This window comes from Balaenoptera borealis (assembly GCF_965194805.1).
Source record: "Balaenoptera borealis genome assembly, chromosome: 2".
Lineage (NCBI taxonomy): Eukaryota > Metazoa > Chordata > Mammalia > Artiodactyla > Balaenopteridae > Balaenoptera > Balaenoptera borealis.
Genome location: NC_138867.1, coordinates 113235615 through 113251817, shown reverse-complemented (window position 1 = coordinate 113251817; position 16203 = coordinate 113235615). Strand labels below are relative to the sequence as shown.

Below are 16203 nucleotides of genomic sequence, written 5' to 3'. Positions count from 1 at the left end.
CCGGCATTGAGGTTACTCTCACTCATGGAGCTGAGGTCTCAGCAGTCAGCAAATAACCACCAGGGAGATGTGCATTTACCGACTGTGAGAAGGGCTCTGAAGGCAAAGCAAAGAGAGCGATGGGAGATGGTAAAATGTTGGCAATAGTAATAATGGCTGACACTAATTATTTACTACGTGCTCCACACAGTTCAAAACACTTTCAGTGGATTTTGTCCTTTGACCCTCCTAACAGCTCTATGAATTAGCTCCACTTTACAGATGAGGAAACAGAGGCTCAGAGAGGTGAGGTAACTTGCCCATGGTCACAAAGCTCGTAAGCAGCATACCTGGGATTTGAATCAGGAAGTCTGATTCCAAATTCCCTGCTGCCCACCACTGTGCTCTGTTGCCTTAGAAAAGAAAGAATGAATTTGGGTGACACAGCAGGTAGGGAAGACTTCTCAAAGGAGGCTGTGTGTAAACTGGACCTCAGAAGCGAGCTGGTGGCGGGGGACAGCCCTGGGAGAGGAGAGAGCTTGGTGTCCTGAGGCATCAGCATCCTCAGGGCGGAGGCTGGGAGTGCTGGCCCCTGCGGTACAATTCAGTTTCACGGGGCCTCTGGGGCTGGTGAGCTGTGAGTCCTTATCCTAAAAGCCACAGGAAACCGTGTCAGGGTTTTGAGCAGGGGAGTGACAAGACCCAACCTTTTTTCCCCCTACATTATTCCTCAGGGAGGGGATGAGGCCCCCTTTCCACTGTATAGAGGGTCGGTTTGGTAAGTTGGCATTTAGTCTGTGGGTAGAGCATCTAAGTTTAGGGCAGACTGGGTGCAGAAAAGGCATCTGTCGGCTCCACTTTCAGACTTTGAAGAGGCAGGGGAGAGATGGGGCACATCACACTCAAGGTGGTGCAGCCGTCTGTGTGGCGGGAGACATGAGAAGCCAGCCAGCCCTGGAAGCTGTGTGTGTGTATGTGTGTGTGTGTGTGTGTGTGTGTGTGTGAGATGCCTTCTGAGACAGGACAGTTGGTGAATGCAATAGGCATGGGCATGCACATTTATCTCTGAGGGAGCTGTAGCCCGGCAGTGGCTTATTTGAAAGATTACAGCTTCGAGGAAAGAAACACATTGGTTAGCACTGACCTGTGGTTTATGAGTACCAGGACCCCTGCCCCTTAGAGGGGAATGACTCTATTTGCTGCATAGAAGGGGTCCCTTTGTGTTAAAAAGGAAAAGGCTGCAATGCATATCTTGGGAGCTGCCATGCACTTAAAGTAGGAGGAGATGGGGACTCAGGAAGCATCCGGTTCTGCTCTAGGGTGGGCTCTTTGGTGGGAAGATTTTGGTTGGTGCCAAGTTTTATCAAGCCCAGGGAGAAGGCCAGGGTCTGAGACAGTGACCAGAGTGGGTGAAGAGTGGAAATGTACAACATACTTACTGCAGAAAATAGAAATACATCAGTGGTTTTGTTGAAGATGTGAAAGGAAGTGAATTCACCAGCTGTAAGAAGGTGGAAATCTGGGAGTGCTTCCTGGCAGAGGCAGGCCTTGAGCTAGACTCTATGACTCTCAGGACAGTGATCTTTAAGCCCTGAAAGCCCCTGCAGAGGCCTGGCCCTGGGGAAAGGTCCTGCTTGTGTTAGAGCCTCATGAGGTTCCACAAGCCAAGGTTCAGATAACAGCCCTGAGGACTAAGTCCAGGCTTCTCATTCTGTGCCAAGCTTTGGCGAGTGGTCTCCGCATGTAAGCTCTGGAGTTCCTACATGGATTGAAGGGTCTGTGGAAAAGTGCGCTAGAGGACTGCTGTGTTTGTGTCACTTCACATGGTCGATTGTCTCATCAGGAGTGGGGGCAGTGATGGACCTGAGGGGGCCCCGCAGACACCCCCAGCCACCCCTTAGCTCTGCCACTAATCTTAGCCACTGTTCTCAGCTGGGCTGAGGGCTGCTTCCCGATACCAGTCCTCTCTTCTGTTCTGATGTCCAAGGACAGGCTTACACATTTTCAATCCATCGAGGGCTATTCTTGACCTAGAACAATCTGCATATTTTATGTTCGTCCAAATCCCAGCGACCCTTCAGGATTTTTTTCCAGTGCTTCCCCTTCCTCTCACCATGAGCTCCACAAGCGCAGAGATTCCCGATTTCATTCCCTGGGGTTTTCCTAGCTTATAGATCACGGTCTGGCATGTAGTGAGTGCTCAGTGGATAAACATGGAATGAACGAATGAAGCTTTCCTGTCCTTCCAGCCCTGGATTTTTATGAACCGCAGTTGGCATTTATTGAGTTCATTCCTGTGGTGGGTTGAACAGCGCTCCACACCTACCCCAAATTCGTGTCAACTGGGAACATCAGAATATGACCTTATTTGGAAATCGGGTCTTTGCAGATGTAGTTAAGGATCTTGAGATAAAATCATCCTGGATTTAAGGTGGGCCCACATAAGACTAAAATCATCCTGGATTTAAGGTGGGCCCACATAAGACTAAAATCATCCTGGATTTAAGGTGGGCCCACATAAGACTGGTGTCTTATATGAAGAGAAGACACAGCAATACACGGGGAAGGAGGCCATGTGAAGACAGAGGCAGAGACTGGGGTGATGTGTCTAAAAGCCAGGGAACACAAAGGATTTCCGGCAGCCACCAGAAGCTCTGAGAGAGATGTGCGACAGATTCTCCCGCATAACCTCCAGAAAGAGCCAATCCTGCCAACACCTTGATTTTGGACTTCTGGCCTCCTGAACTGTGAGAGAATAAATTTCTGTTGTTTCAAGTTAGCCAGTTTGTGGTAATTTGTTACGGCTGCCCTAGGACACATACAATTCCTACTGTCAGTATTTTGTAAGCTCTCACTCCCTTCTAGAGCAAAGGCTTGGTCAGGTCAGGAGCAAGTCTGGATCACCACCATAGGTCCACTGCTTAGTGACCAACCACCCTGGTTTGTCTGGGACTGAGGGGTATCCCAGGATGTAGGATTTTTAGAGAGCTAAAATGGGGGCAGTCCTGGGCAAACCGGGATGACTGGTCATCTTGCTCACAGGGTGCCTGACACTGGGTCAGTGCCTGGTAGGTGGTGGCAGTTGTGTCTTGTGTGTGGGAAAAGCATGCGCCGGGCCAGATGCAGGTGGCGTGTGCGGAGATTTTGTGCAAGATGAGCCTGGAGTCGGATAGGAGAGAACTGAAGAACTGCAAACTTACTCTGGGTAATAGGGAGCCACAGTAGGTCTCTGAGGGCTGCAGGGTTCCTCTTGGGAGGTCTGGGGATTCCTGTGCTGGAATCCCTGTGGGCTCCTGGGAGGCCCGGGCACTTTGGCTGCAGGAGTTCCCCCACAGGCCTCCCCGAAGCGGGTCTCCTGCCCCCAGGCTGTAGCCAGCACCTGCCGGGCCCAGGGAACTTCTTTCTGAAACCAAGGGCGGAGAAAGCCTAGGCGTGCCCACGTTCACCCTTCCCTCCATTTAAATATACTGAATGGAGCTGATTGCCTAAATTGAAGGTATTATAGTACAATGATTGTTATAATTAAAACTATTATCATCTGAAAGAGACCAGAACCTGGGAAACCACTGCCAAGACTTTTAAAGCTTTTAAAGCATGTTTTAGAACCAGATGAAAGCTCCTTTGTGTGGAGTGTTTGCGAGAGGGAGGCTGTGAGTGGGCACCCGGGGCCTCTGAAATGCAGCCTGGTCCTCCATGGGGTGGGTGCGGGCAGCAGGGGTTTTTGGCCAGAGGGTGCCCGCTGCTCTGTTAGCCCAGACCCGAGATGCTGCCCTCAGCAATGCGGGCAGAGCAGGGTTCACTCTGAGGGTCCAGGCCAGGCGGGGATCCGATGGAGGAGCGTTGTCCTGAATGTGGGGCCTGTCGAAACAGACATGTTGCATCCCCCCCTCCCCACATTGGGGAAGGACAGTCTGGCTCTGGCGGGAGAAAGGGGGGCAGTGTCTGGACTGGAGGTGTGAGACCCTGGGGGTCTCCAGATGGCAAGAAGAGGGGACAGTAGTCCTAGAGTGGTAGGCTCAGGGAAGGCCTGGGATGGCAGGATGGGGGCTTACAGCAGGCTCTCGACCTGGCCATCAGGAGCCCCCTCTGCTCACGGGACAGGACTCCCAGATGCCCAGGTGGGTGTGGAGCTGGAAACAGCCTGAGAGGAGCTGGGGCTAGCATAGCCGGCAATGACCCTTCTGAGTTTGGTTACCTCACACTCTCCTCGGTTTCCCCACCCCCACGTTGTACAGGCGAGGAAGCTGAGGCTCAGAGAGGGAAGGGATGGGCCAGGGTCACCCAGCTGGTAAGTGGTAGGGACCAGGCTCTGGACCCCAACTCCAGGGTGCCATGCCTTTTACCTCGGGCCTCTCTGCATCTGGCGATGGTGGCCATGCTTGGTTAGCTGTCTCTTGGGTTGGTACCATGTGTGCTGGTCCTTGATTTGGATGGGCACTTGATTATATTTTGTCCCACCTTGGTTTCACTTCTTTTTTTCCTTTTTCTTCTTTCAAAAAATTATACAATTAATACACGAAACCGTTCTTATTAAGAAATCAAACATTATGGGTGATAATAGTGCCAACTAAAGAATGTTGCTCGCCATCGGGTTCTACAAGGATTGAGTCATTAGCCACTGTAGTCGCTGACCTTCAACACACCCTGAAAGCAATTCCAGGTGGAGATCAGGAATGAGGCACTCTGTGCTCTGGGAAAACTGGCAGAACAGTCCTTCAGATAGATATTTTTAGGAGAAAATTTTAGGAACCCAAATTCTTGCATCTCCCCATACTTAGAAAAGCGCTAAAACCATTAACTAAGATACCTGTTCCTGGTGCCTAGCAACAACCTTCTACCGAGATGTGAGCTGGATCACAGGCACCCTTCGCCTATCACATGTACTCTGACCTCCCCCCTTACCTCTTTGGAACAGTTCTCAGTGCTCTCTGAGAGGCGGTTTCGCAGGCTACAGTCCTCAGTAAGACACTGAATAAACTCAACTCACAGCTCTTCCGTTGTACGTTTTTTTCAAGTTGATAATAGCTAACTCAGAGCAATAATCTTAGACGTGTTTGTGTATATGTATACGTACATAATACATTTAGTCCTCATACAGCCTTTTGAGGTAAGCACCGTTTTCCCTATTTTATAGAAGAGAAAATGAAGGCCCTTGCTGGAGGCTACACAGCTGGGCTTAGAGCTGGTAGACTGGTCAGAGCCTGTGTGTTTGATTCCTGTAGTATGGAGAAAGTGGAATATCCCCTTGAGAATATCCCCTTTCCCCCCACAGTCTTACTCCCTCCTCCTCCTGAAGCAAAGATCAGTTACTGTTTCGTGTATCTGCTTTCAGACCTTTCTCATGAATTTACACATAACAGAGTTTTTGTGTATGTGTTTTTGGACATAAACAGTATCATTTGGTATTTATTGTTTGCAGATTGCTTCCTTCACTGAACAATACATTGTGGTGATATTTTCATGCCAATAACATGCCAACGCTGTACCCTTCTTAAATGTTGCAGTGTGTCCCCTAGTTTATTTATGATTGAGTATATACTAGTGCCATGGACTGAATATTTGTGTCCCCACACCCCCCCAATTCATATGTTGAAACCTAATCCCCTAGGTGATGGTATTAGGAGGTGGGACCTTTGGGAGGTGATTAGATCAAGAGGGTGAAGCTCTTGCAGATGAGTTAGTGTCTCTATAAAAGAGACCACAGAGAGCTCCCTTGCCCCTTCCACTACGTGAGGACACAGCAAGCCATCTTCCTGATTCATAAATCAGGAAGCAGGCCCTCACCAGACACCAAATCTGTTGGTGCCTTGGTCTTGGGCTCCAGCCTTTAGAACTGTGAGAGATAAATGTCTGTTGTTTATAAGCCACCTAGTCTATGGTAATTCTGTTGTAGCAGCCTGAACAGACTAAGACGACTAGTAATCATGAAGATATAAAAAAAAAAAAAAAAAAAAAAGGAGACGCAGCTTTTTCACCTGACGGTTTAGCAAACATTAAGCAGATCGCTATCATCGAGTGTCAGCAAGGACGAGGGAAGATTCTTGCTCATTGCTGATGGCTGTGCACATTGGGGCAGCCTTCATGGAGGGCAGTTTGGCAGTATCTATTAAATTTAAACTAGCACACCTTTGTCCTACCAACCACCGCCACCCCCCCCCCCCCGCCCCCGGCCCACAACAGCTTCTAGATCTCTAGCCTAGAGACAGATGTGCATATACCAGCAAGGAGACATCCTAGTGATGTTCACGTAACACTGTTGGTAGTGGTGCAGCATTGAAACAGCCTGTTGTCCTCATCTTGTGTCTCAGCTGGATTGTTCACGTGCTGGGTCCTAGGCTGGCTCCCAGCCTCCCCGAAATGGACAGAGACCTGCGCATATGCCAGGAGATCGACAGATACCTTCTGGGTTTTTTTTGCTTTGTGAACTTTTCTTACCCAGGTTCTGTGTATGTAGGTTCAGAACCCAAATAGAACTAGTGGGCTTAGAATGAAAGATGGGAGTACCCTGCCCCTCGTTCCCTGCTCCCAGCTCCCAGGAATCAACTGCTTTCAATGTTTAATATAATTTATTTTTGTATTTCTTGTATTTTCTCTGCATTTCTATACTACTTGATTTAACTGCTTGATTTTTTTTTTTTTTTTCATTTTGGATATGACCCATAGACTTTCTTTTGAGGAAGGGAAGGATTATTAATTTTTATTACTGGCACAGCCTCCTCCCCTGCCCTGCCTCTCTCCCCCCACCCCCTCCCAAGAGCTTCCCCTTCCTCTCTCCTGAGAATGTTAAATCCTCATTTTGGGTTAAGTCAGTATTCAGTGTTTATATTATTATGACTATGTAACTAATATTTACAGAGAGCCACATGCAGTACTATGATTATAGTTTCTTGTACAACTTTTAATTTTCTCAGAAGTTAATAATTGCTCATTTCTTTTCCTTTATTTTGTTTTGTGTACCAATTACAAATTATTTCCCAAACTCCATGACAACAATGAAAATCTCTGAATATTTTAAACACAGCACTGAGCGACTTGTTTTGTTTGTTTATTTTTCAGACAGCCCTGAAGAGCCTCCAGCCTGCAGCTGCTGTCTAGACTGTTCTCTGAAAACAGCACCCAGATTATTACCTGAACTTTCCACCACCTTCTCCAGGGCATCCCCTGTGCCCTGGATCCCACTTCATTGTCTTTCTTGGATTCTTCCCTTCTTTTGAGGGGAATACTTCCTCCAGTAACTTCCTGAGGAAGGGGACTAGGAGGTAAGTTTTTGGAGACCTTGTTTGTCTGAAAATGTCCTTATTCTAGCCTCACATTTGATTGATAGTGTGGCTGACTCTAAATTGGAAATCATTTTCCCTCAGAATTTTGAATGCATTGTTCTATTGTCTTCTAGCTTCCATTGTTGTTGAGATATCAGATACCGTTCAGATCCTGAGGTTTCTATGTGACCTGCTTATTTACTTTTACAATTTCTCTCCATTTCTCTTTTCTATACTTCATGATGGTGTTCCTTAGCATGGTTTAAAAATTTAAAAAAATTTTAAAAAATTATTCTTTTAAAGTTTAATTCATGATGCTATATACTTGGAAGATTTGTTAAACCTTGAAATACATTTCCTTCAGTTCTAGAACAGTATCTAGTATTTTTTTGTTGTTGTTGACATTTTTTTTCACACACACACAGTGTATTTTATTTTTACAAGAGATAAATAGACTGACACGAAGCATTGTACATGGATGACCACAACAAAAGCAACAATGATTGCAATTACCAAACCTGAAACACACTCATACTATGTCATAATATTGACATTCAGTCCAGTAATCCTCCACTGTAACAGCTCCTTTACTTTGCAGTGAAAATTGATTTGTATATTCTTTGCCTCTGAGTCCTTGTGGGATTTTTTTTTTTAAATTCAGACAGAAAGTCACAAAAATTATACTCATCCTCATCAGTTCACTCAGTCCCATGTAATTAAATTTTTTTTTCATCTTGATCTTTTGTTAGCACTTTTTTGAGTTCATCAGTTTTTCATTAGAGTTCTGAAAATGCTTATTCATTCAGTTCAGCAGTACAGTCAGTTACCAGAAACCTGTACTTGTCAGAGTCTTTTCCATGAATTTCTTGAAGATGAAACCCTTTAATAGGAACATATTTGCAAAAGCATCAGAGTACACCCAGAACTGTCTGTAAATGACAAAAGACTTAAAAATGACCACAGTTAGAAATTTGATGAAAGTTCATAATAATGCAGTTGACAAGAAAATTAGTTATTTCTGAGATATACATTTTAAAGTAATAACTAGGATTATTACTTATAACATTATACCAGAACATATAAGATTTTTAGAAATTTCATGTAATGTCTGAAACATTTATATTAACATATTTCCATACATATTTCCATACAAATACAAATATAAGATTTTTAGAAATTTCATGTAATGTCTGAAACATTTATATTAACATATTTCCATACAAATAACCCAATGAAAGTTTAGTATTAGTTGTTTTGTTTGTTTGTTTTTTTATACTGCAGGTTCTTATTAGGCATCAATTTTATACACATCAGTGTATACATGTCAATCCCAATCGCCCAATTCAGCACACCACCATCCCCACCCCACCGCAGTTTTCCCCCCTTGGTGTCCATATGTCCATTCTCTACATCTGTGTCTCAACTTCTGCCCTGCAAACCGGCTCATCTGTACCATTTTTCTAGGTTCCACATACATGCATTAATATACGATATTTGTTTTTCTCTTTCTGACTTACTTCACTCTGTATGACAGTCTCTAGATCCATCCACTTCTCAACAAATGACTCAATTTCGTTCCTTTTTATGGCTGAGTAATATTCCATTGTATATATGTACCACCACTTCTTTATCCATTCGTCTGTTGATGGGCATTTAGGTTGCTTCCATGACCTGGCTATTGTAAATAGTGCTGCAATGAACATTCGGGTGCATGTGTCTTTTTGAATTACGGTTTTCTCTGGGTATATGCTCAGTAGTGGGATTGCTGGGTCATATGGTAATTCTATTTTTAGTTTTTTAAGGAACCTCCATATTGTTCTCCATAGTGGCTGTATCAATTTACATTCCCACCAACAGTGCAAGAGGGTTCCCTTTTCTCCACACCCTCTCCAGCATTTGTTGTTTGTAGATTTTCTGATGATGCCCGTTCTGACTAGTGTGAGGTGATACCTCATTGTAGTTTTGATTTGCATTTCTCTAATAATTAGCAATGTTGAGCATCTTTTCATGTGCTTCGTGGCCGTCTGTATGTCTTCTTTGGAGAAATGTCTATTTAGGTCTTCTGCCCATTTTTGGATTGGGGTGTTTGTTTCTTTAATATTGAGCTGAATGAGCTGTTTATATATTTTGGAGATTAATCCTTTGTCCGTTGATTCGTTTGCAAATATTTTCTCCCATTCTGAGGGTTGTCTTTTCGTCTTGTTTATGGTTTCCTTTGCTGTGCAAAAGCTTTGAAGTTTCATTAGGTCCCATTTGTTTATTTTTGTTTTTATTTCCATTATTCTAGGAGGTGGATCAAAAAAGATCTTGCTGTGATTTATGTCAAAGAGTGTTCTTCCTATGTTTTCCTCTAAGAGTTTTATAGTGTCCAGTCTTATATTTAGGTCTCTAATCCATTTTGAGTTTATTTTTGTGTATGGTGTTAGGGAGTATTCTAATTTCATTCTTTTACATGTAGCTGTCCAGTTTTCCCAGCACCACTTATTGAAGAGACTGTCTTTTCTCCATTGTATATCTTTGCCTCCTTTGTCATAGATTAGTTGACCATAGGTGCGTGGGTTAATCTCTGGGCTTTCTATCTTGTTCCATTGATCTATGTTTCTGTTTTTGTGCCAGTACCATATTGTCTTGATTACTGTAGCTTTGTAGTATAGTCTGAAGTCAGGGAGTCTGATTCCTCCAGCTCCATTTTTTTCCCTCAAGACTGCTTTGGCTATTCGGGGTCTTTTGTGACTCCATACAAATTTTAAGATGATTTGTTCTAGCTCCGTAAAAAATGCCATTGGTAATTTGATAGGGATTGCATTGAATCTGTATATTGCTTTGGGTAGTATACTCGTTTTCACAATGTTGATTCTTCCAATCCAAGAACATGGTATATCTCTCCATCTGTTGGTATCATCTTTAATTTCTTTCATCAGTGTCTTATAGTTTTCTGCATACAGGTCTTTTGTCTCCCTAGGTAGGTTTATGCCTAGGTATTTTATTCTTTTTGTAGCAATGGTAAATGGGAGTGTTTCCATAATTTCTCTTTCAGATTTTTCATCATTAGTGTATAGGAATGCAAGAGATTTCTTTGCATTCATTTTGTATCCTGCAACTTTACCATATTCATTCATTAGCTCTAGCAGTTTTCTGGTGGCAGTTTTAGGATTCTCTATGTATAGTATCATGTCATCCGCAAACAGTGACAGTTTTACTTCTTCTTTTCCAATTTGTATTCCTTTTATTTCTTTTTCTTCTCTGATTGCCGTGGCTAGGACTTCCAGAACTATGTTGAATAATAGTGGTGAGAGTGGACATCCTTGTCTCGTTCCTGATCTTAGAGGAAATGCTTTCAGTTTTTCACCATTGAGAATGATGTTTGCTGTGGGTTTGTCATATATGGCCTTTATTATGTTGAGGTAGGTTCCCTCTATGCCCACTTTCTGGAGAGTTTTTATCATAAATGGGTGTTGAATTTTGTCAGAAGCTTTTTCTGCATCTATTGAGATGATCATATGGTTTTTATTCTTCAATTTGTTAATATGGTGTATCACATTGATCGATTTGCGTATATTGAAGAATCCTTGCATCCCTGGGATAAATCCCACTTGATCGTGGTGTATGATCCTTTTAATGTGTTGTTGGATTCTGTTTGCTAGTATTTTGTTGAGGATTTTTGCATCTATATTCATCAGTGATATTGGTCTGTAATTTTCTTTTTTTGTAGTGTCTTTGTCTGGTTTTGGTATCAGGGTGATGGTGGCCTCATAGAATGAGTTTGGGAGTGTTCCTTCCTCTGCAATTTTTTGGAAGAGTTTGAGAAGGATAGGTGTTAGCTCTTCTCTAAATGTTTGATAGAATTCACCTGTGAAGCCATCTGGTCCTGGACTTCTGTTTGTTGGAAGATTTTTAATCACAGTTTCAATTTCATTACTTGTGATTGGTCTGTTCATATTTTCTGTTTCTTCCTGATTCAGTCTTGGAAGGTTATACCTTTCTAAAAATGTGTCCATTTCTTCCAGGTTGTCCATTTTATTGGCATAAAGTTGCTTGTAGTAGTCTCTTAGGATGCTTTGTATTTCTGCGGTGTCTGTTGTAACTTCTCCTTTTTCATTTCTGATTTTATTGATTTGAGTCCTCTCCCTCTTTTTCTTGATGAGTCTGGCTAATGGCTTATCAATTTTGTTTATCTTCTCAAAGAACCAACTTTTAGTTTTATTGATCTTTGCTATTGTTTTCCTTGTTTCTATTTCATTTATTTCTGCTCTGATCTTTATGATTTCTTTCCTTCTGCTAACTTTGGGTTTTGTTTGTTTTTCTTTCTCTAGTTTCTTTAGGTGTAAGGTTAGATTGTTTACTTGAGATTTTTCTTGTTTCTTGAGATAGGCTTGTATAGCTATAAACTTCCCTCTTAGAACTGCTTTTGCTGCATCCCATAGGTTTTGGGCCGTCGTGTTTTCATTGTCATTTGTCTCTAGGTATTTTTGATTTCCTCTCTGATTTCTTCAGTGATCTCTTGGTTATTTAGTAACGTATTGTTTAGCCTCCATGTGTTTGTCTGTTTTACGTTTTTTTCCCGGTAATTCATTTCTAATCTCATAGCGTTGTGGTCCGAAAAGATGCTTGATATGATTTCGATTTTCTTAAATTTACTGAGGCTTGATTTGTGACCCAAGATGTGATCTATCTTGGAGAATGTTCGTGCGCACTTGAGAAGAACGTGTAATCTGCTGTTTTTGGATGGAATGTCCTATATATATCAATTAAATCTATCTGGTCTATTGTGTCATTTAAAGCTTCTGTTTCCTTATTCATTTTCATTTTGGATGATCTGTCCATTGGTGTAAATGGGGTGTTAAAGTCCCCCACTATTATTGTGTTACTGTTGATTTCCTCTTTTATAGCTGTTATCATTTGCCTTATGTATTGAGGTGCTCCTATGTTGGGTGCATATATATTTATAATTGTTATATCTTCTTCTTGGATTGATCCCTTGATCATTATGTAGTGTCCTTCCTTGTCTCTTGTAACATTCTTTATTTTAAAGTCTATTTTATCTGATATGAGTATAGCTACTCCAGCTTTCTTTTGATTTCCATTTGCATGGAATATCTTTTTCCATCCCCTCACTTTCAGTCTGTATGTGTCCCTAGGTCTAAAGTGGGTCTCTTGTAGATAGCATATATATGGGTCTTGCTTTTGTATCCATGCAGCCTGTCTATGTCTTTTGGTTGGGGCATTTAATCCATTCACGTTTAAGGTAATTATCGATATGTATGTTCCTATGACCATTTTCTTAATTGTTTTGGGTTTGTTTTTGTAGATCCTTTTCTTCTCTTGTGTTTCCCACTTAGAGAAGTTCCTTTAGCATTTGTTGTAGAGCTGGTTTGGTGGTGCTGAATTCTCTTAGCTTTTGCTTGTCTGTAAAGCTTTTGATTTCTCCATCAAATCTAAATGAGATCCTTGCCGGGTAGAGTAATCTTGGTTGTAGGTTCTTCCCTTTCATCACTTTAAGTATATCATGCCACTCCCTTCTGGCTTGTAGAGTTTCTGCTGAGAAATCAGCTGTTAACCTTATGGGAGTTCCCTTGTATGTTATTTGTCGTTTTTCCCTTGCTGCTTTCAATAATTTTTCTTTGTCTTTAATTTTTGCCAATTTGATTACTATGTGTCTCGGCATGTTTCTCCTTGGGTTTATCCTGTATGGGACTCTGCGCTTCCTGGACTTGGGTGGCTATTTCCTTTCCCATGTTAGGGAAGTTTTCGACTATAATCTCTTCAAATATTTTCTCTGGTCCTTTCTCTCTCTCTTCTCCTTCTGGGACCCCTATAATGCGAATGTTGTTGCGTTTAATGTTGTCCCAGAGGTCTCTTAGGCTGTCTTCATTTCTTTTCATTCTTTTTTCTTTATTCTGTTCCGCAGCAGTGAATTCCACCATTCTGTCTTCCAGGTCACTTATCTGTTCTTCTGCCTCAGTTATTCTGCTATTGATTCCTTCTAGTGTAGTTTTCATTTCAGTTATTGTATTGGTCATCTCTGTTTGTTTGTTCTTTAGTTCTTCTAGGTCTTTGTTAATCATTTCTTGCATCTTCTCAATCTTTGCCTCCATTCTTATTCCGAGGTCCTGGATCATCTTCACTATCATTATTCTGAATTCTTTTTCTGGAAGGTTGCCTATCTCCACTTCATTTAGTTGTTTTTCTGGGGTTTTTTCTTGTTCCTTCATCTGGTACATAGCCCTCTGCCTTTTCATCTTGTCTATCTTTCTGTAACTGTGGTTTTTGGTCCACAGGCTGCAGGATTGTATTTCTTCTTGCTTCTGCTGTCTGCCCTCTGGTGGTTGAGGCTATCTAAGAGGCTTGATGGGAGGCTCTGGTGGTGGGTAGAGCTGACTGTTGCTGTGGCGGTCAGAGCTCAGTAAAACTTTAATCCACTTGACTGTTGATGGGTGGGTCTGGGTTCCCTCCCTGTTGGTTGTTTTGCCTGAGGCAACCCAACACTGGAGCCTACCTGGGATCTTTGGTGGGGTTAATGGCAGACTCTGGGAGGGCTCACACCAAGGAGCACTTCCCAGAACCTCCGCTGCCAGTGTCCTTGTCCCCACAGTGAAACAGAGCCACCCCCCGCCTCTGCAGGAGACCCCCCAACACCAGCAGGTACGTCTGGTTCAGTCTCCCCCAGGGTCACTGCTCCTTCCCCTGGGTCCCGATGCACACACTACTTTGTGTGTGCCCTCCAAGAGTGGGGTCTCTGTTTCCCCCAGTCCTGTAGAAGTCCTGCAATCAATTCCCACTAGGCTTCAAATCTGATTCTCTAGGAATTCCTCCTCCCGTTGCAGGACCCCCAGGTTGGGAAGCCTGACGTGGGGCTCAGAACCTTCACTCCAGTGGGTGGACTTCTGTGGTATAAGTGTTCGCCAGTCTGTGAGTCACCCACCCAGCAGTTATGGGATTTGATTTTACTGTGATTGTGCCCCTCCTACCGTCTCACTGTGGCTTCTCCTCTGTCCTTGGACGTGGGGTATCCTCCTTGGTGAAGTCCAGGGTCTTCCTCTCAGTGATTGTCCAGCAGCCAGTTGTGATTCTGGTGCTCTCGCAAGAGGGAGTGAGAGCACGTCCTTCTACTCCCTAGAACAGTATCTAGTATTATTTTTTGATAATTGGATCCTCTCTGTTTTCCAATTTTCTTTTTCTGTAACTCCTGTTAGTTGAATAATGGACCTCCTAGGTTAATCCTTGAATTTTCTTATCTTTCTTATTTTCTACTTTTTTTCTGTTTTTAATGGAGATTTGTTCTATTTTATTTTTCAAATAATCTGTTGATTAAAAAAACTCTGCTCTCATGTTTTTCATTTCCATGTTTTTTCTTGTTTCCTGAATATTCATTTTCATTGTTCCCTTGTTCTTATTTCATGAAATGCAATATCTTCTAATTTTTCTGAGGGTATTAAAGTACAAACATTATTATTATTATTATTATTTTGTTTGTTTCTTGCAATCTCTCTATTTCCTTTGGAATTCTTTTATCTCCTGTTTGCTCTGATCCTTCAGTTAGAGGCTTTTCTCCAACCTCTGGTGCTCTATGGCCTCCCACACATATCTGAGAGTGAGGTACCAGATACCCCCAGGGACGCTCCCTGTGCTTGAGTGAGGCTCGATGACCAGTAAGCGTCAGTATAGAGTGATTGGGGTGGGGTGACTTGGTTATTTGCATATGGAATTCCTGATGTCAGGTCCTTTCTCTAGGGGTGGTCGGTTTCTCCAGAGAGAAATCCTCCCATTATCTGCCTGGAGGAGGGGTATAGGTCTGGGTGAGAACTTTCCAGAAGCTCAGTGGGAGAAGGTGACATGAGTTTTCACTGTTCAGTTTATAGAATTACCCTTATTCTCCCTGTTTTATATATGGCCCCCACCCCCATGCTCAGCTGTGTCTGCTGTCCTTGAGGGCAGAAACTCTTTTGACGCAAACTCTCCAAAGAGTTGGCCTCCCATCTATTTTCATGGTGAGGGTAGGGTGGTCATCTTGCTGGGAAGTGGGGGTAGGATTCCTAGTTCTCATGTGGACTTTCCTAGTTTTTAGCCCCACCTATGCCTCTGCCTTCTGAGGTAGTATTTGTTGCTTCCTCAGTTCCTGGGCCTTTCAGTGTTCTGAATGGGTTTGCTCATACAAAACAGGCTTCAGCTTTCCCTGATCCGCTAAGTGAGTTGGCTCTTGCCCATCTGCTTTCCAGCTTCCAAACTGTTGTTGATAAAACTTGTCTTCTGTCATCTTCTCTTTTCTCTGTCCTTGTGGGTTTCTGTCATTTTTAGACCTTCACTACTATTTTGGGGGGGTTCTTTTTACAGGGTGTGTGGCAGAAATAAGTGTGTATGTTTAGTCCTCTGTGTTTACCCTGGACTCCTGAGTTTTTTCTTTATGATAGAAGCATGAGAAGAGGCACAGATCATCTGTTTGTTATGTGTCCTCATGAGCATGACTTTTATCAGGGCCCTGTTTTCTTGCTGGCATGCTGTTGTATGCCAGAAAACCCAACCCAAATGGCTTAAACAGTAAAGAGACTTATGTCATTTAATGATAAGCTCTGGGGTAGGACGGCTCCAGGTTTGGTTAATTTAGCAGCTCAACAATGTCATTGAGGGCACAAGTTCTTTCCATTTTTCTACTCCACTTTAGTGCCCTTCATGGTCACAAAGTGGCTGCTGTGGTTCCTTCCACTCAACCTTCATGTCCTTGTATACAAGTGTCCACAAGCAGAAAAGATAGCGTCCCTTCATTGTTTTACTCTCTTTAAAAAAGTAAAATTGTGTCTTAGTCTGTTCAGGCTGCTATAACAAAATACCACAGATTGGGTATTTTATAAACAGCATACATTTATTTCTCACAGTTCTGGAGGCTAGGAAGTCCAGAATCATGGTCTGGCAGATTCCATGTTTGGTGAGGGCTTTCTGGTTCATTTAGGTGACTGTCTTTTTGCTATTT

At 42.9% G+C, this 16203-nt stretch overlaps 1 protein-coding gene and 1 long non-coding RNA gene across 2 annotated transcripts in view; one reads left to right on the top strand and one right to left on the bottom strand.

Annotated features, from left to right (window-relative positions):
- Positions 1–14345, bottom strand: part of LOC309622826 — a 377150-nt gene extending 362805 nt beyond the window's left edge. Inside the window, exon 1 of the long non-coding RNA XR_014241156.1 lies at positions 14207–14345. This is a non-coding gene — a long non-coding RNA (uncharacterized lncRNA). The remainder of the gene's footprint in view (positions 1–14206) is intronic.
- FSTL4 (follistatin like 4) overlaps positions 784–16203 on the top strand; it is a 717999-nt gene continuing 702579 nt past the window's right edge. Inside the window, exons 1-2 of the mRNA XM_082378912.1 lie at positions 784–2754; positions 7036–7238. The gene's annotated coding sequence lies outside the window, so the exon portion shown is untranslated. The remainder of the gene's footprint in view (positions 2755–7035; positions 7239–16203) is intronic.